The 27965-nt window shown below is 47.4% G+C and overlaps 1 protein-coding gene across 4 annotated transcripts in view; it reads right to left on the reverse strand.

Annotated features, from left to right (window-relative positions):
• LOC135557608 (transcription factor HIVEP2-like) overlaps positions 1-27965 on the reverse strand; it is a 93127-nt gene that overhangs the window by 57097 nt on the left and 8065 nt on the right. The window contains exons 1-2 of one of the 4 annotated variants that reach the window (XM_064991044.1): positions 27053-27196; positions 26478-26543 (exon numbers count right to left, since the gene is read on the reverse strand). The exons of 1 other annotated variant lie outside the window; for it this stretch is intronic. The gene's annotated coding sequence lies outside the window, so the exon portion shown is untranslated. Of the gene's footprint in view, positions 1-5338; positions 5553-26477; positions 26544-27052; positions 27197-27965 lie in introns of those variants that run through there. 2 more of the 4 variants (XM_064991045.1, XM_064991041.1) reach the window with 2 other exon arrangements.

Genomic DNA, 27965 nt, shown 5'->3' on the forward strand with positions numbered 1-27965 from the left:
TTACATCCATCTGGTTTATAGGAAAATAAGGGGGGAATCATTCAAATGAAGACATCTGTATGCATAAGTCCACGGATATTTTTATGGGCGTTTGGGCCCACCTGTGCTATGAGTAATGCAGGCGGACTGGCCTGGTGATTTTTCCAGCATTAATGAGCAGTGTAGCAGCAGTCGTTTTCTGGAAGGGAACAAGCGAGGGAAAGGGAGGGAGGTGATTGGTGAATCTGAACGAGCGAGCTGCAGACAGGAAACATTCCCAGCCTCGCCAGACAGAGACTGGATCATTTCAGAGGGACATTGTCTACGAGAGTTGAAGCTGATCCTACTGTAGTTCAGAAAGCCTCTCAACAAAAGGCTCCATGGTGGAAAATATAGAAAGGAACCAAACGGCCAGCCTGCTAGCAATTAGCCTTCTAGCTATTTTGAGCCGTTGTTGAGTAGCCTGGCTGTGCCACATTGAGCCCCTGCATTGGAGCTCCATTCTACCTCCAGTCCCCTCGCTGTTGGTGTGAGGTGGTCAGAGTTGACGTGGCCTGGAATAAGCCTGGTGGACAGGCGGTATCACCTAGAGTTGAAGTGTTTACTCCATGGAACACAGTCCCAGTTTCCTGGCTGCCTCACAATATCTGTCTCACCTCTACATGGAGCCTCTCATTCATTAACTCTCTTTCCTTCTCTCCTCTCTTTCACCTCCCTCTCTCTGCATGTCCTCTCAGTCTGCCATGGGCGCTGTGTCCCGTGTCAGTGGGCCATCTGTGTGAGAGTCCCCCTGGCCCTGCCTTTCCACTTCCTCTGTTTGTGTGTTTGCGTGTACGTGCTTGCCTGCCTGCCTGTTTGCACCCGTGCGTGTTTGTCCAGGCCTGGTGCCATGGCCTCCAGCGCTGGCAGTCAGGCTGTAATGACAGAGCACCAGCAGCTAACCCTGGACACTGAGGCGTTCTGCCCTGCCAAACCACTGACACTAGCATTAGCATCTGTGCTAATCCTCCCATACAGGCTAGGAACCAGCACCTCCAGCCCACCATCTAACTTGACACACGGACCACATACACTGATATGCTAAAAGTGGCCAAAGCTAGCCCTAGAAGTACAAGCAATAGTAACCCATGGTAACTGTGGGAAAGGAATACTGATTGTGAACACAATGGACATGAAGCATGCTGGGCCTGCTGTTGTATTTTCAAAAGGTACAATATGTTTTTGACTGAGAAATAGATGCCCCACACTCTCCTCTCACTCCCCTCTCTCCCAACTCTCACTACCTCCATTGTTTTCGCTTTACTGTTGAGCACAAGACATGTTTGCCAGAAGAACAGAGGCTGGGCTGTGTTAGCCTGACTGATACCTGCTGAGTAGGAAATGGGTAGGAGCCAGGGAGAGGAAAGCTTGCCCGCCTGGCAGTGCCCGCTGCCCGGGCCTCTCTCGCTCTCTCTCTCTCTCTCTCTCTCTCTCTCTCTCTCTCTCTCTCTTTCTTTCTCTCTCTCTGCCATGGACCTGGCACCAGCAGCTGCTGGACAGAATGACAGAAGGTATGGGGGGCTTAGAACTTGCCACGCCCTGTCAGAGACCACGGCACAGGCACTCTCACAGTAGGAGATACACTTACCGAAACACACAAACATTACAGTCACCCATCTCCAAACACATTTCCACAGCTAAACTTACTGGTCTGTCTGTCTGTCCTTACCACGTTCTTCACAGGAACAGATGAATCATAATTCTCCATAGGAAGGTGAGCAATACATTTTTTTGCTGAGACAAGCCCATTGTGCAGCTTCAAGGAGAATAGTGAAAAGATGTTTGCCGCAATGGACCTAAATATAGAATGAATCGGGGATTCAATGATTATCATAATGCCTGTGTGTGTGTTTCCAGGATTGCTGAGGCCGAAATGGCTTTTTCCATTCAATCAAGGCATTTTCTGTACAGCGGCTGTGTGGAAGCATCCATTCAGAAGAGTGTATTGAACAGCTAGCGCTTGAGAATGCAAACCTTAAAGGAAGTCGTGCTGGCTTGAGTGACTCTAGCTGTGTGGTTATGTTACCACCTACACAGCGGGGACCAGATAAAGGTCACATCAATAGAGGTAAATGTCCATACTAGAGGAGCACGGCCGAGCTAGCCAATTACCCCCACTGGTACTATGCACAGTCACTGGGGCCAAGCTCCTGCTTAGAACACACTTACTTTTCAAAGGGAGCGAGAGACATGAGGGGGGGGGTGAAAGAGAGAGCAAGAGCGAAAGAGAGGATGAGGGAGAGAGAGAGAGAGAGAGAGAGGGGAAGAAAGGAAGAGAGAACTTGAGAGGGATGGAAACAGAGAACGAGAGAAGGGAAACGACAGAAAGCGAGAGAGAAAGAAAGAAAGAAAGAAAGGCCGTGAGAGAGGAGAGCAGTGATGAAAGTACTGACGTGTTGATGTACTTCCTCCTCTGAATCAGACAGCTGAACACTCCTTGAAAAAAGGGTCACTGAGGATCACACGTCTCAGGTTAAGACACTGAGCCCATCCACCTGGATCCTACTGTACACTACAGGACACTGGACAGGACAGCCATTCTCCCCAACCACAGGGCTCTCCAGAGGGTGGTGCGGCCTGCACAACGCATCACCGGGGGCACACTGCCTGCCCTCCAGGACATCAACCACCTGAGTTATGGCCTGTCCACCCCGCTATCATCCAGAAGGCGAGGTCAGAACAGGTGCATCAAAGCTGGGACTGAGAGACTGAAAAGCAGAGATAATGACAGAGAAAAGGTCATGGACAAAAACTGCTCCTAGCCTGGTCACAGATCTGTATATGCTTGGGCAAACATGTATATCTGCTACCAGGCTAGGCTGACCTTGGGTGAGGTACGTGGGCAGAAAAAAATCCCAACCTACTCCAATACAGAGAATGTAGGATACTGGATGTGAATAACGCACAGCGATGGTCATTGACGTGGGAGTGGAGTAGCAATAACGCAGCTTGCAGTAAGGCCTCTCTGCATAGTAGACCCTTGTAGAGTGGAGGGAGTGGGACTGACTGTGACTCACTTTAGACAGGACTGGAGGCAAGCAGTAAACACCAAGTTAGATGGAAAAATAAAGTTGGGAGACCCCCTTCCCACTGTTTGGGCTCCAGGGTGAAATGCCTTATTATCCTTTATTACAGACACACACACACACACACACACACACACACACACACACACACACATACACACACACACACACACCACACACACCACACACACACACACACACACACACGCGCACACACACACACAAAAAATAGCTTGCGAACACTCAAAAACAGGCTCGAGGCTAATCAAATAATCGCAAGCAGAAAACAAGCAACAAAGAATGCAGCACCGAAACCTGCACACAATTACTGGCCTGTCCCGCTGCCAAGAGAGTGCAACTGATAAAGCAGGGGCCGGATCAGGCTGTTCTCGATGTGGCTCCATTGCAACCATAGTAGTGGTTGCTTCACGTAGCCCTGCATAACATTACCCGTGCCCTTTGAGGCCTATTGGAATCCAACTTTGTCGGGTAGTTGCATTGGTCCCCACCGACAGATACAGATAATGAGACAACTGACCAACACGCCCCATCACCACGCAACAATGAGGCAGTAGCGTGGGACCCACCACTCAGTCTCTCTGCCCTGTCAGGAGGCAGGAGTACAAGCGCTATAGCATCCACTACTACACACACAGCACAGAGCCAGGACGTGAGGACATTAGACAAACATGAGCATGAGCACACCGTGTCTTCCCTCCCATAGCTTCCTGTAGTTAGGGTTAGGACATAAGCTCTCAAAAGGTTGAGATGAGTTGGGAGGCAGTAGGAGGCCAGACAGGAGCCTACAGTGAGGGAGGGGGTGTCCCCCAGCCATGCCCAGGCAAAAATGTCCCCGCAAACGCCCTGAAGCACTGTGAGTAGCAGTGACACACATTCTAAATCGTCTGAGAATTTGTGAATGGAAAAATGGTTTAGCACACTTGGCATAGGCACGAATCCTCATTCCACAGTTATCAGACAGGGGTATTACAGTTCTCTTCTCCGCAGAAAGACAGACAGAGTGAGAAAAAGAAAAGCGAGAGAGTACATAAAAGGAACCTATCTGGCTGACTGTGGTGGGCAGGGAGAGAGAGAAGGAGAGGAGGGAGGGAGGAGTAGAGGGGAATGTTGTTCAAGTTCATTTCAAGGTTGTGCTAATTTCACTCCTGTAGACTACAGGAGCGAGAAAGAGTGCGGAAAAGAGACTGAGTTTGGGGTTGGGGTTTCTGTTGCTGGGGTGGTGTGTGTGATTATTAGCATGCAGAGTGGCAGGAAGATGAGCTTTTCCGAAAGCAACATCTTTGAAATTGTGTGTATGTGCATGTGGGTAAGACCTGCGGGAGGCAAGAGGTGTGTGTACGTGTGGTGTTTCCCTGCCTTATCACCAGGACATTCCCTCACATAGCAAGTTATTCCAGTATGATCACACACACACACACACACACACACACACACAGACAGAGTGAGAGAGACAGGCAGACAGACACGCAGCGATTCTGTGGCTCTGGGTGCTAGGCTGTAAAAGGAACCCGTTCTTGTTAAACAACATTGTCCCTCTCCCTGGGGAATACAGATAGAGGGAGGTTTGATTCAAAGCATGCAACGGCAGCTTGGGGAGGAGGGGGTGGGGTGGAGAAAACTGACAGCTCTGTGTAAGCTCATCAGTGGAGCCCAGGGGGAAGTGACCGGGGGTCCTACAGCCATGCTTCCTACAGAGTAAACAACTAGTGCCCCACTGGAGAGCTCCTGGAGAGGAGAGCTAGAGGACAGGGGAATGACGGAGGGAGGAAGGGGGATACGTAAGAAAAGGTGGATTGTAAACAGGCAGGCATTGTTTCCCTCTTATCTCTGTCTGGGAGACGCCTGCCAAGGCTGTGCAAACAAGGAACACAGAGCAGGCAAACACACACAGCCCTGTGACAACCCCTGCAGCCCAGACCAGGCCCAATCTGTCATACACACACACACAGCCCTGTGACAACCCCTGCAGCCCAGACCACGCCCAATCTGTCACACACACACACACACACACACACACACACACAGGCAAGCAAAGTGAAGGCTGAATCGCTACAACAACACACAGCAGACAGTGGGTAACACAACACACAGAGCAGAAGGCCCCCCTGCCCTGTCCGTAACACTATCAACACTCCGGTGGCAATCCAACAGCCACTGTCATCCCCCATTCAGTTCACAAAACACACTGACAACAAGGAAATCACCTTCTCAGCAGCAACACCAGCGGGAGAGACAGAGAAAAGGAGAGAGGGAGAAACATTTGGTCTACCAACCTAGCTATATCAGCTCCCCAGTCCCACAACATCTCCAGTCACCGACAGCATTCCTCTGGGGTGAAACTCCTCTTGTCCATTCTCTGTGGTCACCAATAGAAAAACCAAACTCCAGGGCCAAACTCCCATCAATCAGAATAGCCACTCACTGGTAGAGAGAGAGTGTATGCTTGTTAGGAGACCTACTGATGTAAGCTAGTCACCAGAGAAAATACCCAGTCAGTCATGACGCATACTTAGGAACAGAAATAGCAATAGGGCCCCCAGAGGGATTATACAACAGACTACATTTAGAGGCACTTCCACTGGCCCAAAGACCAGGCAGCGGCTTGTACACACTCGCGCTCTCTCTCTTTCGCTCTTTTTTCTTTCTATGTCTCTCTCTCTGCTGGCCCCCGAGTCTTTTTCACAAAGTAAGTTGACATTTTCCTAAGCAAGACATGAGCACAAATAGAGGGGTCAAGTGAAAGGCAACAGTTAGGGGGCGGAGTGGTAGGAGCATGGCTGTTGCAGGATGCTGCTCTCTCTTAGTTATGGCTGCATAATGAATGGAATTGTAGTCAAAATTGCAATATTGACATGTGCAATATCAATATCGCAAGAGGCTGCAATTTGTTTTAAATGCCACGAATGGACCATTTTAATGTAAAAAGCATCCCCCTAGGAAGCTCTGATCAACACTTTGGTTCCTAACCTGTCACAACAACTTCTACTGTACCTGTCGTTGTCATGCCAAACAACACCAACCATAGACACCAACCATCATTTTTATTTCTATGATCCCAACAGTTCACCCAAGTGTTTTGATCTAAATCGCAAGTAAAATGGCAATCACAATATTTGGTAGACAAAATAGCAAATAGATGACATTCCCATATCGTGCAGCTGTACTCTTTACTGTTGTGATGACACAGTAGCACAGCCTTATCGGGGCAGCCCGGCAGGCCCCCGGGGGTTGTCCTGTCCCAGAGAGTGTGTACCGGCCAGGGGGCCAAAACAACATGGTAACTCCCCCCCCCCTTCTCCCCTCTACCCCTCCCGGCCAGCTTGCTTCCCCTGCCGGCTGTGACTCCCCCTCTCCCCCTCCTACATCCCACTCCTCACCTCTATAAATATCTCGCCAGGCCAATACTGTAAAATCCTCTGAGATGTGCCATCTCTGGCCCCATCCTCTGCTCTCCGGTCAACGATATGATTTCCTCCTGTCTTGCTCTTTCAACGTGCGGCTACCACCACATTATCGGCCACGGAGAGTGACATTGGGACAGGTCAGCACTGCGACAAGGCATCACAGAAAGTGGGGGGGGGGAGGGAGAGAGGGAAGTGCGAAAGGAGAGAGGGAGAGAGGAGGGAGAGTATCCCTGTTGAGAAAAGGCCTCCAGCGACAACCCTCTTTGCAGCTGTAGTGTGGATATTAGTGCATGTTTATGGTTCTGTGTCAGCCACAGGTATGTCACGAGTGACAGCGGTGCGGCTAGTTTGAGGGTCACCGTGTAACATTCTCCGCATTGCATACATTCAGGGTCACACATGGCCAAAATAGCAGGCATTGTGGAGAGGAATTCAGCTCAACACTCGGCGGATGACAACAAACACGTATGGCGCTTATTTAAAGTGGACCAACTCGACCAAGGTTAGACACCAGTCCCGTGCTGGTGATAAATTGGTTAATAACACCCATGCTGTCATGCAAGACAAACGTACACATCTATAAGAAGCCCACTGTTACTTTGCCCTTACTGGAGAATCCAATTTGCAGGTCTAAAAATAACTTAACCTCTGTTGACCTCTCTATGGGGAATCAGGAACCGGTGTGGGCAGGAGACAACTGGGAATAGTTGGCCCTAATACGCACACACACCAAGGACTCCCGGGAGACCTGACACCATAGCTACGTATGGGCAATTCAACATAACCAACACCTGCTGTGAACAGAAGTCAATAGTCCGCACTGTACACCTCTTACTAAGAGCACAGTGCTCCTGAGCAGTGAGCAGTACCAGGCGCATAGTTGAAGGCATGTCTGAGACAAGATCAATAGAACCCAATTTCACATAGCTCACAACGACATGCCTCGTTATTTCTACCCTGCACGTGTATTTACAGTGGTAGGCAACCGAAAGAGAATAACACGACACCACACAACATATGAACAGATGGTTGGAGAGAAAAACAGGTAGTCGCTAAGGAAAACAGTCGGCAGTGTTTAACAAGCTCCAGACGTTCTCAGACTTTATCTTAAAGAGACAGTCCCCCCATCCTCCTGTACTGGTTGACTGTCTTCATTTGAGAAACATGTTGGTTATGTAAGCGTGTAAAACTAGGACAGCTCTCTACCATGTTGGCCCTTTCATATTGTCAACATACTCAGAGTATAAATAATGAACCTACTTATTGTGCAAAGTGCACATACTCATATAAAGGCGCAACATACCCTGGATACCAAGCAACAGAATGGTATAGTAGCAACATGTTTTCATAGTGTTTTAGGAATATTGTATTTTGATTGTCAAAAACGGTATAAAATACCAAACCAAGTAGCTCTGTTCTGATGTCCAATACACAGGGGCCATCGTCCTTCATCCCAACTCATCCTGGGTGTGTGTGTGTGTGTGGGGGGGGGGGGTTGTTGCCCACACAGATCACCTCAGTGTCTTGAAAAGAGAATCAACCAACTCTCATCTCTTGGCAGGTAGACTAGCGGTTAAGAGTGTTGGGCCAATAACCAAAAGGTCACTGGTTCAAATCCTGAACTGTCAAGGTGGAAAAATCTTCTCTTCTGCCCTTCTGCCCACTTAACCCCTAACAACAACTGCTCCCCGGACGGCGATGACGTGGACGTCAATTAAGGCAGCCCCCCGCACTTCTCTGATTCAGAGGGGTGGGGTTAAAAGCCAAAGACACATTTCGGTTGAATGCATTCAGATGTGCAACCTACTAGGTATCCCCAGGTACATGTATTAGAGAACCATGAGTTCTTCAAGTGGACAATTCTATGAACACAGCAGAAGATCCTTTTGCAGCACCTCAGGTCAATGCATTGCCTTATGGGTTTCTATACCATAAAATGTCTAGCAAGATTCCAACCTTTTCCATTCAGGACAACATTAGTCCCAAAACTCTGAGTGGAGTGTACCCTTTTAAAAGGCTACAAAATGTCTCAAAAGAATATAACCTAAATGTATGCTAGAAAAGGTCAGTAAGCCTCTTTCTGGGACAAGAGCAAACAAACAGTGTTAATTGAGGACTTTCATCCCCTCCATTACATCCCCTCCTTTACAGCAACAATATTTCATCTCAAGTATTGCTGGAAGTATTTTACACGCGCTGATATCCTGTTAGAAGAGTGATTTCCTATTAACACTTGCATAATTAACCAACATAGCTACCTCGATGAAATGCTTGCATCATACTAAATAGTTATTATATTATTTTATATTATTATTTTGGAAGTTTTTTACGGCACTGCGACACAGATCCCTTGTTTAAAAGCAGGCAGAGAGGCGGGAAAGGAAATTATACTTTTCCCCCAAAAGCAGGTTGGCAATACGACACCGTATCCCTCTGAAACCCATTGCCTTCAGGAGTAGTTAACCTCAATGCAAGTAATCAGAGACCTGGAATCATATTGAACTTCCTATAAAACAGGAAGAGAAAAAAAAGTAACAATGGCCCTCTTAAAGATGTTACATTTCATCAGCCACATATTGCATATCTGTGCCTAATGTAAAGTGGCCATGAGAGCTACACTGAGAGAGAGAAGGAAAAAAAAAACGCACAACTGGAACCTTCTCTGTATTCTTATGTTTAAAGCTGAGCAGTGGGTTTCACTTATACACCCCTGGAGCTCACGAAGAGGAATACAGGAAGTCCCCACAGCATGCAACACACACTACATTTTTAATAGCAATACAGAGCATCTGGAAAGTATTCAGACCCCTTCCCTTTTTCCACATTTTGTTACGTTACATTCTTATTCTAAAATGGATTAAATTCTTTCTTTTTCTTTAGCATCAATCTACACACAATACCCCAAAAAAACAAAGCAAAAAAAACGAAATACCTTGTTTACGTAATTGTTCAGACCCTTTGCTATGAGACTCGAAATTGAGCTCAGGTGCATCCTGTTTCCATTGATCATCCTTGAGATGTTTCTCCAACTTGACTGGAGTCCACCTGTGGAAAATTCAATTGGTTGAACATGATTTGGAAAGACACACATCTGTCCTTATAAGGTCCACCATGTCATAGCAAAAACCAGGCCATGAGGTCGAAAGAATTGTCCATAGTGGTCAGAGACAGGATTGTGTTGAGGCACTGATCTGGGGAAGGTTACCAAATAAATTCTGCAGCATTGAAGGGCCCTAAGAACACAGTGGCCTCCATCATTCTTAAATGAAAGAAGTTTGGAACCACCAAGACTATTCCTAGAGCTGGCCGCCCGGCCAAACTGAGCCATTGGGGGAGATGGGCCTTGGTCAGGGAGGTGACCAAGAACCCGATTGTCACTCTGACAGAACTCCAAAGTTCCCCTGTGGGGATAGGAGAACCATCTCTGCAGCCCTCCACCAATCATGCCTTTATGGTACTGTAGAGTGGCCAGACGGAAGCCACTCCTCAGTAAAAGGCACATGACAGCCCACTTGGAGTTTTCCAAATAGCACCTAAAGGACACAGACCATGAGAAACAAGACTCTCTGATCTGAAGAAACCAAGATTGAACTCTTTGGCATCTGGAGGAAGCCTGGCACCATCCCTACGGTGAAGCATGGTGGTGGCAGAATCATGCTGTGGGGATGTTTTTGTAGCGGCAGGGACTGGGAGACTAGTCAGGATCGAGGGATGAACGGAGCAAAGGCCTTGATGAAAACCTGCTCCAGAGCGCTCAGGACCTTAGACTGGGGCGAAGGTTCACCTTGCAACAGGACAACAACCCAAAGCACACAGCCAAGACAATGCAGGAGTGGCTTCAGGACAATGTCTGAGTAATGGGTCTGAATACTGAAGTAAATGTCATATTTCATTATTTTATTTTAATTCCCAATTTGCTATAAATTCAACAACAAAACATTTTGTTTTGTCATTCTGGGGTGTGTAGATTGATGAGAATTAAAAAAATATCAATTTTAGAATAATGCTGTAACGTAACAAAATGTGGAAAAAGTCAAGGGGTCTGAATACTTTCCGAATGCACTGTATGTCTAAAGTTACGGTATTGAATGCAGGTTGTACGACCTCCAGACAACACATTGTTCATTTTTCAATGAACATTTTCCCTCACATCATTCCCCATTTAACTTGACAAATGCGCTCCTTTACGCAGATATTGAATAAGCAGATATCGAATGAGTTCATCACATTTAATCACTATATATCACTTTCCATTCTCTCCTTTTAGCCAGGTAGGGACAGAGAGAGATAAGTAGAAACACAGTGTGTCACATGTTCCTGGCCTCTCTAATGTCATATTTGACCTGGCGACCCCTGACGCTCCCTGGCCAGGAGGTGGATCCCCCCAGCAAGCCTTGGGGGAGCGTGAGGGAGCCTGACAGAATGAGAGCAAGCGATCATGAAAACAGTCACTCAACAGCCCCTCCAAAACAAACACGCTCTCATGCAACCCAAGGCACAATTGCTCATCGGAGTGCAAGGCAGTGACTCGCTCTCAGCCAGCCATCAGGGACCTGGTTAGTAGTTACACAACGCAACCCCGCCTGCCTGTCTGCGTGTTTTCCACCGTCAGCCAAGTGGGTATCCCACAGCTGTCCCCGATTCCAGCGATGAAAACCTTTCGGTGCGAAAACCGAAAACTGAACGTCTCTCCCGAGCCCCTCTCTCTGGCCCTGTCATTCCACAGGGTCTTATGTTGCCCAGGGCACCTTTTGCCCCCGGCAGTAAGGCAAAGCAGGCAGAACAGCCCAGAGAGCCCCCCCGCTCACCCCTCCACTCCCCCATGGCCTTTTTTTACTCCCACTAGAGTGTCAGTTTACGCCAAAATGCGCCAGACAAGCAGTACCAATTTTAGACTTGGCCCTAACTCAGATCAGCTGGCTTATGCGGGGGCTTCCCAAACAGATCACCCCTGCTGAGGTTGGATGGCCCTCAGCACCCCTCCAAACATCAATGCATGGAAGTGCAGGTGACTCACTAAGCCTCAAGAACAAAACAACCAAAAGATATCTGGGTTCAGGCTGGCTCACTGAAAATGCATGTTTTTCAAACTTGAATCAAAACCAAATGTTGCAGCCAACTAATAGGTCATATAATGTTGTGATTCATGAAAGACCATGGATGGGAGTTAATAAACAATTCAATTATTATGATCATTTGTAATAATTGCCCTGGAAAAAGCATTATCGCCTCATAATCACATTTTTGTGATTTGCCACTTTTTTTATTTAAACGAAAGACAATTGTCAGCCCAAATCCTCCATCACAGATGGCTGGATGAAATGTTCATCAAACATGATATTAATTGGGATGCATCACACCTTTCAGTTTTACAGACAATTTACATAATCTGGGTTTTAACAGGTTTTAATGGCAGCCAATTTGTAGCTATTTGTGGCATGTACACAGGAACCGAGTAGGAGGCTCTGAGAAGGTGGTAAGTGGCATCTTGAATATTGACAGATGTAATAAAAAAAAGCATTTCAATGACATGAATATCCAGTACACGATGCTCTACACCACAAATAAGCAAGCGTGTTCTAGAAGACCAGTACATTTATAGAGGACCATGATCAGAATGACACATCTCTTTACATATTTCAACTGAGATGATAATCTTACCTTTTTGCGTTCGAAAAACAACTCCCTCCAGCAGTGACAACCAAGCGAAAGCACAGACATACCATTCATCCTTATTGCCTGGGCAGACTGTCATTTACATTATATTGCCTGGCTGGGGAGTAGAGTAACACTGAGAGGTTGTTTGTGGATGAGCGTTGAAGGACATGCAGGCTGATAGGCTCAAGCTGAAGTTACAATGGGCTGCCCCTTGAATGTTCTTTCCCTCTCTCTCTCACACACACACACACATATATGACCAAGCAGGTCAATTGTAATGGCAAGCATTTCATTCTGAAAGACCAATAACGGTATGAAATGAATTCCCATGTACCAAATGGATAGAACGAAACACCACATATGCATGTGCCGTCGATCCATCTAGTTCCGTTTGGAATACAACTGAATGAAACACTTCGCTCCCAGCCCAGTGATTGATTCCATGGCTGCCTGATGGATGTGTAAACACAGCTGTTAGCTAACATAAATGGAGTGCCACGCTGAAGAAAGCAGACACAGTCAACTGGTCTGGTAACTGGTCAGGTAATGGAATCCCAATACATGGCATCAACCTCCAACCAAACTAAATCCTCAATGACGAAGTCTCTGTGGGAACCTTCTCACCTTGGAGACCGCCAACGACTTGCCGATCCTGGATGCGATCCTGTTTCCTTACTTTACTTTCCCACACTCACTCCTAATGAGGACCTGCATGCTTTTTCCCGCTCCCGGTGTACGGTGCTGCCAAGAAAGGGAGTCACTGGGCCCTTAGCCCCGGTTGTAAACATGTCTTGTTTCGGGAAGTAACATGACACATATTTATTTAGTGATTTCTCCGAAAAATCAACAGGCTTTGTTAGCTTGTCCTGGCTTGCACACACAACAATACTCTTAATGGGAAGTTTTATAGGGTTCTATTAAACTATGGGAGCAGCTATATACAGTTGAAGTCGGACGTTTACATACACTTAGGTTGGAGTCATTAAAACTTGTTTTTCAACCTCTCCACATATTTCTTGTTAAAAAACTGTAGTTTTGGCAGGTCAGTTAGGACATCTACTTTGTGCATGACACAAGTAATTTTTCCAACAATTGTTTACAGACAGATTATTTCACTGTATCACAATTCCAGTGGGTCAGAAGTTAACATACACTAAGTTGACTGTGCCTTTAAACAGCTTGGAAAATTCCAGAAAATTATGTCATGGCTTTAGAAGCTTCTGATAGGATAATAGACATCATTTGAGTCAATTGGAGGTGTACCTGTGGATATATTTCAAGGCCTACCTTCAAACTCAGTGTTTCTTTGCTTGACACAACTTGATACCAAGTTCATTTTGTACAAACAATAGTACGCAAGTATAAACACCATGGGACCGCGCAGTCGTCATACCGCTCAGGAAGGAACGGGTTGTGTCTCCTAGAGATGAACGTACTTTGGTGCGAAAAGCGGAAATTAATCCCAGAACAACAGTAAAGGACCTTGTGAAGTTGCTGGAGGAAACCAGTACAGAAGTATCTATATTCACAGTAAAACGAGTCCTATATCGACATAACCTGAAAGGCCGCTCAGCAAGGAAGAAGCCACTGATACAAAACCACCATAAAAAAGCCAGACTATGGTTCGGGGACAAAGATTGTACTTTTTGGAGAAATGTCCTCTGGTCTGATGAAACAAAAATAGAATAGTTTGGCCATAATGACCATCGTTATGTTTGGAGGAAAAAGGGGGAGGTTTGCAAGCCGAAGAACACCATCCCAACAGTGAAGCACGGGGGTGGCATCATCATGTTGTGAGGGTATTTGCTGCAGGAGGGACTGGTGCACTTCACAAAATAGATGGCAGCATGAGGATGAAAAATTATGTGGATATATTGAAGCAATGTCTCGTAGACATCAGTAAGGATGTTAAAGCTTGATCGCAAATGGTGTCTTCCAAATGGAGAATGACCCCAAGCATACTTCTAATGTTGTGGTAAAAAGTCAAAGTATTGGAGTGGCCATCACAAAGCCCTGACCTCAATCCCATAGAACATTTGTGGGCAGAACTGAAAAAGTATGTGTGAGCAAGGAGGCCTACAAACCTGACTCAGTTACACCAGCTCTGTCAGGAGGAATGGGCCAAAATTCACCCAACTTATTGTGGGAAGCTTGTGGAAGGCTACCCGAAACATTTGACCCAAGTTAAACAATTTAAAGGCAATGCTACCAAATACTAATTGAGTGTATGTAAACTTCTGACCCACTGGGAATGTGATGAAAGAAATAAAAGCTGAAATAAATCATTCTCTCTACTATTATTCTGACATTTCACATTCTTAAAATAAAGTGGGGATCCTAACTGACCTAAAACAGGGTATTTATACTTGGATTAAATGTCAGGAATTGTGAAAAACTGAGTTGAAATGTATTTTGCCAAGGTGTATGTAAACTTCTGACTTCAACTGTATCTGTGACTTCATATCATGTTGTGTTATGGATGCCTCTGTTGGTGTTGTGATTTGATTTGTGTGAATGTTGCAATTTCTTATGTAACTGTAGTGCGTGTGTAATCCTAGCTAGTGTAAAGAACGGTGTGACTTTTCACAACATTGTCACGCTAAATAGATGCCATTGCTTTGTTGAAGGCCCCTTGTATGACCAGGGTCATCCCATCAACTGTAATGAAAGAACATTCGAGATGGTACAACAGTAACACATATACTGTAACCATGGTCACAATGTACACTTATTAAAAATATTTAAAAAATGACTAGTAATAAAAAAATCAAGAGTATTTGATCTCTTCAAAGCCATCAACAAAGACAGGCCTTTACACAGGACACTTTGTGTCCGGCAATGTCCTTGTAGGTCAGCTAGCAGAGAAGACAACATCACGTCGCTTACCCATAGAGGACTACACCACTACGAAACCTACTTTCTCTGTGAATTTAGTGGGTATATAGAGGATATAGTATAACTACTGTATAACGAGCACGCGTGCTGACTCATATAAGTGAAGGTAGTTCTAGATGGTGAACGTGGATAAGATGGGACGCAAATTCATTTTGCACCTCCGTTGTAGTCAAGTAATTTTGTCTTCGACGAATGAGAGCGGCGCTACAAATAGACACACTGGAAATAATAAGTGACTTCATTATCTTCACAGCAGGATGATTACGTGTATATGCCAATCATCCTCCATTCATACACTCTACCAATACCACACTAACTACACTGCCCGTGGAGAATACAGTAGTATTAGAGACACCATTAGCACCCCCAGCCTCTGAGACGCTGCCTCTGTATACTGGTTAAAGTAACTTCTCTCAATGTCAAATTCTGCGAGCAGAGTTCACCTTCGGCCTCTTATCTGACTCAACGGCGCAGGTCTGCGAGCGGGGCACCGCCATCAAGCAACACTCTCTCTCTCTGCACTGTTCAGCATAAAATATGCATCAAATGATATAACGCTTATATAATGCATCCCTGGCACAAGTCCGGGCTAAGCAATGCTGTGTTCTACAGCTAATTAAGCGATCCGTGCCGAGCAAAACAGAGCAGGGGGAGCTGCTAATTTTAGGTCCTTCCCCCGAGCCCATCCCAGAAACAGGAGGCTGAGAAGCAGCGGGAGGCTCCGGAGCTACCGCAACAGAGTGGCTCAAGGCAGGGGAGAGAAGGGAGGAGAGGATGCGGGTGGGGGGAGATAGAGAGAGAGAGATAAGGTCCCCAGTCAAACAGAGCAGACAGACCCGGGTTTCATCAGCGGAGAGCCCAGGTCTGTCCCAGCAGAGGAAATCAATCTGCCTCCCTGCCTCTCTGCCTGCTGCTGGGCCTTCCTCAGATCCGCTGTGTGTTTATGCAGATTACTAGCTTTAATAGAGTCCTCCGCAAACACCGGACCACATGGGTAACACCAGTCAGGCAGCCGCACTGATTCATCTGTATCCTGGAGCAGATCCTTCTCTCCTCCCCTGCTGTTCTGTAGGGCTAACCTAATAATTTATCAATACTAACATCTACATCGCCAACAGTTAGTCACCTATGCATATTGTGATATCAGCCTCACACTCAAGTGTGGTTTAATCACCTCACAAGGCCACCAACACACACCATCGTTTTCCTTATCCATTCAAGGAATTAAGGAGATGTCATGAGTGGGCGCATACGAAGCGGAAACATTATTCTGAGACGAACAAAGAGCAGTTTGTGTGCAGACAAGAGCAGGCAGGGGAGGGAGGGAGGGAGAGAGAGAGGCTGGGGAAAACTGGCATCTGTGAGGAGTACTAAAGAAGGCAGAAGGACCCAGGCCTCAGGCTAGATCCTTCTCTGGGGGGGGTCTCGCTGAACAATGATGCTTTAAACACTGCTCAATTCACCTGGCGGATGGGGAAGCATCCGCCCCCACACACCTTCAGTCTCTCAACGCTATCCTTAACAAGGTCTCCCCCATCTGGCTGTAGCTAAACAGCAGTGCTACTCTGTGTGAGAGGCTGACCAAAATCTCTCACATAAATGTATGTTGCCTAAAAAAAGACAGAGCAAATATGCAGCAATCTTTTACAGGATTACAGTCTCGACTAGCATCGGAATTTGCTGCTTCAATATTTATATATCCCACAAACTTGCCAGAGCAGCTTTTTGGATCTCTGCTTGGGAGAGAAAAAACACCTAAATTATAGCTTTCTATACAGTGGCACATCAGACACCTCAAATGAAACTACAGGGACTCCCTTTCAACACCAAATAATATTTATGCACTCCTTAAGACGTAAAACATTGTTTATTTTTAAACTCTTTCTGCACAATCTTTTACAGTACTTTTTGCATCGCAATATTTCAAATGCAAAAAAAAGTACATTCTTGCAGCAAGAAAAATAATACATTGGCCTAATTCATACTGCATAGTACACCAATATACTGTATGAACTTCTCGCTCTACAGGAAGGCAGCTTGTAAATTCAGTGGGGCCTCTCACACATAGAACAGCATCTCCCCTGTAGTATCCTGCCCAGTAGGCATGGATACTCAGGGCTCACTTAACTCCAATTACTCCTCATTGACTTAGAACAGAGTTGATCCCAGGACTATCAATGATCCTGTAGCTGTCAGCGCTGAGTGATACGACCCAGTGTGGCCCAGGTCTCTAACTCTCCTTCTATACAGACACAGGTATTCTCATGGATGAACTAACTGTACACACAGCTCCCTGACTTTGCTAGTAATTCTATGGCGAGCAGAGGGGTGAACTGAGGATGGAGGAGAACATCACAGAGAGATGGAGGGCATTCTTCTTATCCATTCCATGCATGCGGGCCCGGGCCCGGGCGCTGTGCTTTAAAGCACGTTACTCCTCATTATTGCTCGTCCACTTTAGTCGGTGTTGTGTACGAACTGGCTTGCAATACAGATAAGAGTTGTTAGTTGTGAGGGAAGTGTGTAGCATGCCACAGCATGGAAGATTGAAGGCTCCCAATGCAGTTCTGACAGATCGGATGCTTAAATTAGATACTCAGGAGAGGAGCAACAATGTCAGCTTCTGTGGATCTGCCAACTGCCAGATGGGATGAGAAAATGGCCAGAAATCAGATAAAAGAGAAACTTCCCACTAGGCTACCGGTGCATACCTGCCTGCCAAGACACAGCCCCTACAGGACTACTAGCTACGTATGCCACTTGCATTGGAAGTGTTTTGAAATCGCACACACACAACCTGCTTTCTGTGTCCAGGGGGTAGGGTGTGTGCACACTGGTGTAGATTGAGTGATTATGCCTTTGCAAGACTATGTTTTATTTGAGACGTGCTCCGAATGAGAGGTGGCACCATTTTTAATTTGGGGGTTCCGCAAATATTCTCTTTATCTTCCCTCCAAGTGTTTTGTGGTGCGCTATAGGTGTGTTTATTCCCTGATTTATTCTGCTGTGTGGTGCGGTGGGCCCAGACTGGAGAGGAGAAGCGAGGAGAGGAGAGAAGGAGGAGACAGGAGAGGAGGGAAGAGGAAGGAGGAGGAGGAGAGGTGGTGCGTAGACCGTGGTGTTGACACAGGCAGGATGCTAAAGCATATGCAGCGTTGGTCACTGGCAGCACTAGAGACATGACACAGAGACAGCTCACACTTCCCTTCCTCAGCCCACCTAAATAAGATGTGAGAGTGTTCGTGTTGTGGGTGTGGGTGAGTGCGTGCGTGAGTGAGTGTGCAATGGCGACGCCTCCTCTTCTCAGCCCAAAATCACAGTCTGCTTGGAGAGGAGCAGGATGCAGCTCTGAAAGCAGGTGTCGAGTGGGAGGAAGTGATGATTCCACAACTGTTCCAATTTGTCCCTTGTGCTAGGCATCCATCAACCTATTTAGATATAGGATAGGGAAGATACTGTATAAATACACTGAACAACATGAACCCCCATGTATGGGTCTGACAGCTAAGATAACATACACTACATGTCAGAAAACGAGTGGTGGCATGTCTGTCTGACTGGTGCCCACCAAGACTGAACAAAGTGCCAACGACTTCAAAATGGTAAACGAGACTAGACAAACGAAGCCTGCTAAAAACACATAGACGCCGAATACACTAATAGCTGACTGGCTTTCATGTTCACATCTAGTTCATGTTCACAAAGAGGTTGAATATCAGGCTGATGGCGTTGTCTGGAGCTGTCAGGGGACTAGTCTCTGTGTTTGTAAAGTGGTGCTGCATCACGTAGTAGTCAGACTGCGCTGATCGGATTGCAGGTGGCAACAAAGCACCACTATTTTTACTATGTCAAACAGGGGAACACAGTAAAGAGCGTTTAAACATATACATCAAAACGCTCTTTTAGATGCCTCTTCGCCTCGCCAGTTAAAAGGATCGAGGACAAACAAAGAAGAGCTTCAGAGCGGAGCTAGATATTCTGACACGTACGGAGAAAAGGAACCATTTTCTCTTTGCAAATATTGTCTTTGGGGTGTCGCTGCGCGTTGACAGGATGAGGAAGAGGATCAATGTTTACAGACAGATCGCTAGGGCTTTGGGGGGGGAGGGAGGGAGGGGTTGTATTCATCAGAACCTCTGACACTGCGCTTCACAGTAGATTCAGTGCTGAAGACGTCTGAAGACTGCCAGCTCTGTGATCAAGGGCCCAGCTCTGTGATGGATGGCAACACACACACACACACAAACACACACACAGGCGGAAAAGGCAACCTCTCCAGGCAAGAGGGAGAGTCAGCTATAATCACATGCAAAGACACGCATATCGTACATATAACTTATCAAAAGCACCCATCGCAAAAAAATGGACGAATAATATTGGCCTACTTAGGTTTCTTGTCAATTTGTTTGTCTGTTTGCTTGAAGTTCTAGCATCAGTATTGAAATTCAGCATTCAAAACATGTTTTTCTGGGGTCCTTACAAATTCATGACGACTTTGGTGATGTAGAGATTTCTCTCTTTAATGCCCTGGCTGCCTGTGATGGGAGCTGGGAGCTAAGCTGGGAGCTAGCGAGCGCTAGCTAATCCTGAGGGCTAATAGAAAAGTCCAATCCCCTGCCACTCTCATCCCATACATGTCAATACACTCTGGGCTAAAGAGGGTATTATGTAAGAGCCAGAGAAGGAGGCTGGAGGATAGTGGAGAGAGCACGTACACACACACACACACACACACACACACACTTGCGTGCACAGAGGGATGCTTCTCCTGGGTTTGTACACTGACCTGCTACTTCGTCAGCACTTTATAGGCGTTTGATGTGATGTTGCCATGTGAGCTAAACCAGGCTCCGACTTTCAGTGTCACATCTTCCTAGCTATTGACCTTTTGTCACTCCCCCACCCCCCACCCCAAATGAAAACAAACATCTTTGGTCTGGTGTGAGGTAAGGGTGTAAGGAGTGCTTCAGTCTGAGTGGCCAACTGTGGCTAATCAAATACTGTAACGCATCCATGGTTCCTGCCTCTGACTGCAGAGTGGATGAGTATCATCGCCATCTTCCCATCATCTCATCATTGGAGTCAATAAAGAGAAGAGACACCGTCTGTCCGGCTTTCACGTCTCTCTCCTCTCTCCCTCCTCTGGTTAACGCAGTGAAAGGCAATCTGAATGAGGCTGAACAGCAAGGGGTCCACTAATGGCAGACAGGCCAGATTAAGAGATGGAGAGAGAGGAAGTGCAAATATGGCAATGTCAGAGGGGCTCTATCCATCTCCTCAGCAGGCAGCACTGTCCTGTAGGGCTCACGCACAGGCTCACGCACAGACACATGCAATCACAAACACGTGCACACACAGATTCACATGTGTCCATGTAAAGGACTGAGAGTTCAGTCATGCTGAGAATGAAATGACAACCTTCCAGTAGCAGGACACACAAGCAGGAAGTGGTGACAATGGCAAACCTTTACCATTCATACAAATCTCACTGGGCGGAAAAACGGTTTTTTCTTTCTCTCTCCTCTTTCACGTGTAAGTGCCTGAAACTAGTGGGATTTTTTTTGTTGATAAAACGACTAATCTCTCGCTCTCTCTCTCCTAGAAAACCATGTACCTCAGTCAGTCCCCACCGCCCCTTAACACCCTCCCCGCTTCTATCTCCTCCTTCCCCTGCCCGCACCCCCTCTCTCGGTCCCCAGACTTCCATCGGCACTCAGCGAGCAGAGCGAGCTAACGAGGGACACTCCTGCCATTTGCTCTTTAGAGAGCGTGGGCGTAGTGAAGTAGCACTTTAGTCACCGCCTGGCACAGCTGCGGGCTCCGGGGAGACCAACTGGTTCTTCCTGCGAGCCCGCCACCTGTTCTGCCATGGCAAAAGAGAGAGAGAGAGAGAGAGAGAGAGAGAGAGAGAGATAGGGATCAAGCTCACAGTTGCAGGGAGGAACAGGTGTGAGATGAGGATCCCTTTGTGGAGTGTCCTCTATGCAGCAGGCAGGCAGTCAGGCAGGCAGGCAGTCAGGCAGGCAGGGGTCCAGAGAGACAGACAGAGGGGGGCTTAAGGGTTGGAGAGCACAGCTCTGCAGCCTACTGTAGCTCATCATCCCTCTTTGGTCCAGTCAGTCCGTACCACCTAGACTGGTCTGGCTGTAGTGGTGGGTTATGGTAGAACTGTAGTGTACTGCACTAATGATATAGTAACACGGGATATAGCTTGTCAGATCCATCTTCACCCTTGCACTTACTGTAAGTCGCTCTAGATAAGAGCATCTGCTAAATGACTAAAATGCCCATGTAAATGTTGAGATACAGCTTACTGTCTATCAACACTATAGCTGGGAGACTGAGGTAAGCAATGGTATGGGCTCTTCAGGACCCACATGTTACACTCAGGTCGTACCAGTCCGTACCTAATCAAGAACCCCTTCAGCATGTGTGGGAAGAGGAGGTAGAGTGGAGGTAAGGGGCAGGTCTGCGTATCTTGATGGGTGCAATCACTCCAGCCCTACTTGATCTCCCCCTCCATCTCTCTCATCAGGACGGACCGACGCGAACTCTGCACGCTTCCGCAGCTTCCCTAAACAGGAAGTATGCATGGCTGCACAGACGTGAGTTTGTGAGCGCATCATTTTGCATGTGTGGTGAAGAGGAAGAGGAAATGAAACCGTGCTTCGCTATGCCTTTACTGTACTGAGCCGCTGCGCCGTACGTTTCCTCATCCCCAAACACTGCTTTCCATGTGCTTTGACTAAGGACATAAGGCCTGCCCAAGGACTTCTGGGTAGCTGCATGAAATGGGAACAAGCAAACTGGTACTCAGCGACGCTTCAATCCATCCATTAAAAAATGCTCTGTTATCTATCCCCCCAGCACCAAAGGGAAATGGATCACTGTGTGTGTGTGTGTGTGTGTGGGTGACATGCATGTATTTTCCTCCCCATGGACACAGAGTGAAAGGACAAAATGACGGTAACACAATACAACTCAGAATAATGGGTTCATGTGGGTGAACAGGGGTGAATGGGTGTGGACTCACGGAGATGTACCGACGTGCGGAGCGGTTTTTTTGTTGTTGTGTGAGACTAGTTGCTTATAAGCAGAGATCGTGTTCACGTGGTGGCGAGGGAATAAATGTGACTTTTAAGTGTATGTATACACACACCACTCAATTCCCTGCATATGAGTCCACGTGATCATGGTTCTGTACGGTTATGAACGTGCATGTGTTAGAAACTGAACATGTCCATAGATGTGTGTGAGATCCGCTCCAGATCTGACAAGACTCCTGCACACACGCCGAGCAGAGCTCTTGTTCTAAGTCCACACCGATGCAGACGCAGCGCTTTGGCATGCTGCTGCCCCCTGTGTACACCAGCATGAACAGGCAAATAGCCGCTCGCGCTGTGCTACAACATATCGACTATCACCTATCCCTCGTGTGTTGATGAAGGTGAAACCCAGACAACACAATTAGTCAGCAGCAGCAGCAGCAGCAGCCGGGAGCCAGCTAACAACCTCGTCACATTAGCACAGCCATCAGTCTAGCCACTGCTCCTGACTCCTGGATATCAATTGTTAATGTATCCAATCAATAGAGAAGTAGAATGAGAGAGAGAGAGACAGTCAGAGGGAGGGAGGGCTAAGGAGAAAGGGGGGGAGGTTATCTTTCTAGTTAACTGACGTGTTGGGGTTGTGAGTACCTACATGAGAGGCGGCCGTCGTGTGCACACAGGGCAATCACGTGTGCCTTAATTCTTAGCAGCAATATTTAACCCCCCCCCAGGGGGGGGGGATATATTTGGCCACAGCTGTTTCACAGGCTGAGCGCCCCCTCCTCTCCTCTCCCTTGTTCAGCCCCGTACGTCCATACTGTTACACTCTCAATCTGATTCTGCCAAGGACGTGCTGAGCCGCGTGCTGAGGGTTCCCATAGTAACAGAATGTGTCTTTCTACTTTAGGGCTCTCTTTTTCTATCTATTGTCTACCACGCCGGCAGCTTGAATCAAAGCAAATGCCGGGCTGACCAATAGCGCTCATCTATTTTCCTCCCCCCTCAGCTCCCCAGTCCATGACAAGCTTTCGGGATGCCTGCTGTGGTTCATAAAGTGGCCGGCCATTTTCTTTGGCCACTTATGAATATGGCTGTGTGTTTCTCTTGGAGTGGACCCTTTTATTTTGGATGACGAGGGAGATCGATGTTTAGGTTTTTGGTTTCGGTCTTTGGTGGTGGTTTATGGCAGTGATGCTGCAGACTGAAACCCTAAAGACAGCCCAGTCATAGTGTCGGGTAGATTCCTACTAGGCTTGGCTGTCCAGTGGAGGCCAGGGAGGGCTTTGGGGGCCCAGTATTCAATAAGTGTGTTGCTGTGCCTGGGGTTGCTGTAGCACGTTATAGCTGTGGTAAGCTGCCTGCTCTCCTGTCCTGCTGGGACTCCCCATGGCCATACGGTCAGAGGGGACACGGCAGCTTGACAACACTTCTACGCCTGGAGCCCTTCCACGCACACAGGCATAACCACACACACAGGCATAACCACACACACACACACACACACACACACACACACACACACACACACACACACACACACACACACACACACACACACACACACACACACACACACACACACACACACACACACACACACCCACACACACACGCTCCAACTGCGCCAGAGGTCTCATGGTCTTACCCTATTTGCCTTAAGCACACCTACTTACCTAGAAAGTCTACGTGTGTGGATTGTTAAATCCCACCAACCCATCACGATGTACCTAAATGTGTCTGCTTCAGGGAGACGGGAGCTGATCTGAGCTAGTAGGGAGCCGACGGCTCATTATGGGGTTTAGCCCTGGTGACCAGCGTAGCTGCAGATCTCTCTCTGTGTCCGAGCTCTCCCTGCCAGGTGTGCGAGTGTCTGAGCCCCAGCACCTTGGTCCGATCCTTCCGCCTGGCAGCATTGACCTTTCTCTGGGCTTAGGGCTGATGATGGCGGCGCTGACAGAACCCCGCTGCTTTCAGAGGGAGTTGAGCTGGCTGGGCCGATGCCGCATGACAAACAGTGACAGCACTGAACTCAAGGGCATCGCGTGACAGGCCACAGAGCTGAGCCACCTCCACCTCTGTATGCCTGTATGACACTGCACATGGGAGACAGGCACACATTCACTACTACACCAAAGGAGAGAGTAGACCAGAGAAGTCTTATCTGACCCAGGGCATGGTAGTCTGACCTTCTGCTACAGTAGCCACTCTCCTATGGGGATTAAACTTCACAGTAGACAGACTCTTGTCGACATGGATGTGGGGTGGGAGTGTTTCCTGTTGAATACGAAATAAGCACCAGTGTAACTCAAATCCTACCTCGCATGAGCCTCCTGGGTGCATGGCTGGCTGGGGTGACAGCAGGGCCAGAGTGGCCATGGTTGACCTGTAAGCATGTCAGGCAGTTCCACTGGGAACATGAAGCTATGGATAACAGCAGAAGGAAGGTACTGCGAGACACCACTGTCACTTGTACAATGCAAGCACCGTCTATGAGTAAATATACCTTAATGGTTAACGTACTGCTTCGGAAACAAGAAGTCACTGGACAATAAACATAGGTAACATTGATAATCATTTGGCATAATAATATGAATGTTACCATGTATCAAGCCACTATTCATAAATTATAACACATTAAGCTCACCCCACTTCTGTGTGAGAGTCCATTGGTGCTCTGTGGGAGGGAGGGGTTATGGCTATACACCCGCAGGCAAGACTGTATAAATCCTACTTCCCTGTCTGTCTGTCTACACTGAAGACCCATGGAAACTATTTTCCATTGGACAGGACATGACCTAAATACAGAGAGCCTCCATAAACTGTTCACGACTGACGTCTTCTCCCACGTCTTCCCTCCCAAAACACCATGCGTCCCACTCCACTAAAAGCTTCAGTTGCACCCCCAATACCCGCTATATTGAACTTTGACGAACCGATGTCTAAACTCTCCCGGCTGTTGACAGCTCCTGCTGCTCAGCTGACTCACTGGACGCCATTTTGGATCCCACAGTTTTCCAGGGGGTTGCATGAATCTCCAATTAGCAGATGAAACAACAACTGGAGGGCTCTACTACAGTGCTCTCCTGTCATCTTAGAAAAATAGAGCTCGGAAACATAAACATTGCATGATGACAGATCCCAAGGCAGAGAGAAACAAGATTATAAATTCCTTTTAACCGACTAAGCACTTAATACCATTGGATTGTGTCTGCAGGAAAAATAAACAGTTACCAACCCAGAGTTTACTATATGGTACAAAATGATGAGGAAAAAATATTGAAGTAATAAACGGTATCAAATTCTATTGCAATATAATATTTAATAACGTATCGATAAAACCATAGTCATTTCAAGAACTGGAAAGCTCTCCTTTTCAAACAGGAAGGGAAGAAGTCTCTCTTTTCTCTTGTTGAGCAGCTTGCCACACAAAGTTGTGCAATTAGTGACATTTATCCCTGCCTGTGCCCCCGTTACCCACCTACACTGGCACTGCCAGGCTTGTCACCCCATTTCGCAGCCACAGGTAGCACTGAAGCACCCCCACACTGTCACTCCCACTTCCTGTGTGAGCCGGGGACGACGAGATGCTGACATTCACACACTAACACTGACGGACGTGTGGGGCGGGCGCACCCACACACACACTCAGCAGTGTGATGGTTATCAGTGTTTTACATGTATTTTTCTATCTGCAGCCCCACTGAGAGCCTCAGTCAGTCAAAGAACTGTGCTGCAGCTGGAATACACACCACCTCCGCAACAAGGCACAAAGGGAAGCAGTAGAGAGAGAGAGAGAGAGAGAGAGAGAGACGTATAAAGGAACAGGATATGACACGGTGACACGAGTGACAGAAGGACGCTCTTTAAACCTTCAAAGGCTACATTGCTGCACGTTGTCAACAGCGTCAACAACATCATCTGACGCCGACTGTTTCTTTTATCAAGCCCATTGCATGGAAATAATTGCACCATAATTAGTCTAGCGGCATTAATATGTTAACGGGTGAAAAAGTGCACACAAAAAAACATCCTAAATTTAGGATATTATACTCTTGGCAAAAGATTATTAACGGAGTCATTTGGTTACCATGGTATTCAGCAGTGACATTGAGAATAATTCTACAAAATAACTACATTACGCCTCATTCAAACCTGTCTATCAGACAAAGGGACTGCCATTTTACCCTCTAATGATGGGTATTATGAGAAAAAGAGAAACAGCTTCATTGGTTCTGTTAAAGATCTCTCACTTTTAGACAGAAATTCACACGTTAACACCTCTAGCGAGCTGTCCCTTCTAGGATGTAGCTCCTGTCCTGTGTAAAGAATGATGGAAATGGCTGACCAGAGATATACAGATGAAAAACGGTACAGTCCAGTCAGTAGAGTACAGTATGGGAACATACCTCTGGGATTTGTCAGACTTCTTCTCCCTGGCAAAGTTATCCAGGCACACACCCTCTTCACACACTCTGTGATCGGGAGAAAGAGAAACGGGCTGTCAGAATATAAAGACTAGTGGCTAAATGTGCATGACCATGCACAAATACCACCCAAATCCCAGACAAACACAGTGAAAGTGTAAATTGGTATTCATGTATATTCTGCACAAAGTGATCAGTGAACTTCCTCCCCACACTTTTCTTCTGTGTATCTGTGCCTGTCAGCCTGCTACGCTCCTCTTTCTCCTTCAGGTGGTGTGGTGGAGCCTCTACCACCATCCCTGAGAGAGACCCTCTCTGCTCTCACCCCTGTCCTCTGTGCCCCGTCCTCTGTCCTACATACTCACTGTGATGTCACCTCACCTCCTTGGCTGACGAGAGGCAGGTGACAAGAGCAGCACCGAAACACACTGACAAGACCTCTCTCTCTCTCTCTCTCTCTGTATCACCCTCTCTCTCTTTATCTCGCTTCCTTCATATCTATCTCTCTCCCGACATTATTCAGCAGTATTCCAGAGCCAAGCCTCACAGCAGCCCACCTGACTCGGTGTCCTCTGCATCCCTTCAGCGATGGGGAGCCTTGGGGGAGAGGGGCGGGGGGTAGAAATCACAGCCAGAGAGTCCAAGTCGCACAAGCCTCTACGAGCGCCGTTCACACGGCTCTGAGAATAAGAACTATTCCTTTCTACTGTATGCAGCCCTCCCTCCCTCCCTCTCTCTCTCTAGCTTGCCTGCTCACTCTCTCTCTGCCTCTAGCACTGCTCGCTGCTCAGAGGTGGGAGCAGAGCGGGAGAAAAAAATTATCATATTTCTTTAGCATAAGCAGCTGTGGTCTGATTGGCTGGCTGGGAGCGGAGGAGGAATAAATCGAGCCAGTGACACACCATCAGTGGCTGCTGGCTGGCAGAGTGCAGCCATACCAGTAGGTCTCAGCTGGTCTTACCGCTGCAGAAAGCAAAAGAAAAGAAAGAAATCGGGAGAAAGGGAGAGAGGCTACCTCTTTCTGAGAGCAGGAAGGAGGAGGCCATGAGTGTTTCCTGTTGTGCAGCCAGGGCGAGTGACTAGCGAGGACGTCACACAGCGTTCACACTCCTCCAGGGCATCGGCACAGCCGGCGGAGGAGATACACTCCTTTCAGTCACCCAGAGGAGGAGGAGTAGCAGGAGGACAACAGCACAAAGACTACTCCATGTGTTGACTCTCTGTCAGAATGTGCCTGCACTGCTGCCCCTCTGTTTCCTAAGTGGCCATGTCCTGCTCCATTGACAGGGGTTCACATTTAGAAGACATATAGCCCTGTGTGTGGGTGGGTGTGCATGTGCATGTGTGTCACACTGATCCATTATGCGGTTATAGTCAATGTGGTCCATGACAGCATCTGAGGAGGAGTGTCATTACTCAGCTGTGAATAGCCCCATCCGGCCACACTATGCCTGTCTGCACTGATACCCA

This window comes from Oncorhynchus masou, chromosome 16, assembly GCF_036934945.1.
Source record: "Oncorhynchus masou masou isolate Uvic2021 chromosome 16, UVic_Omas_1.1, whole genome shotgun sequence".
NCBI classification, from domain to species: Eukaryota; Metazoa; Chordata; class Actinopteri; order Salmoniformes; family Salmonidae; genus Oncorhynchus; species Oncorhynchus masou.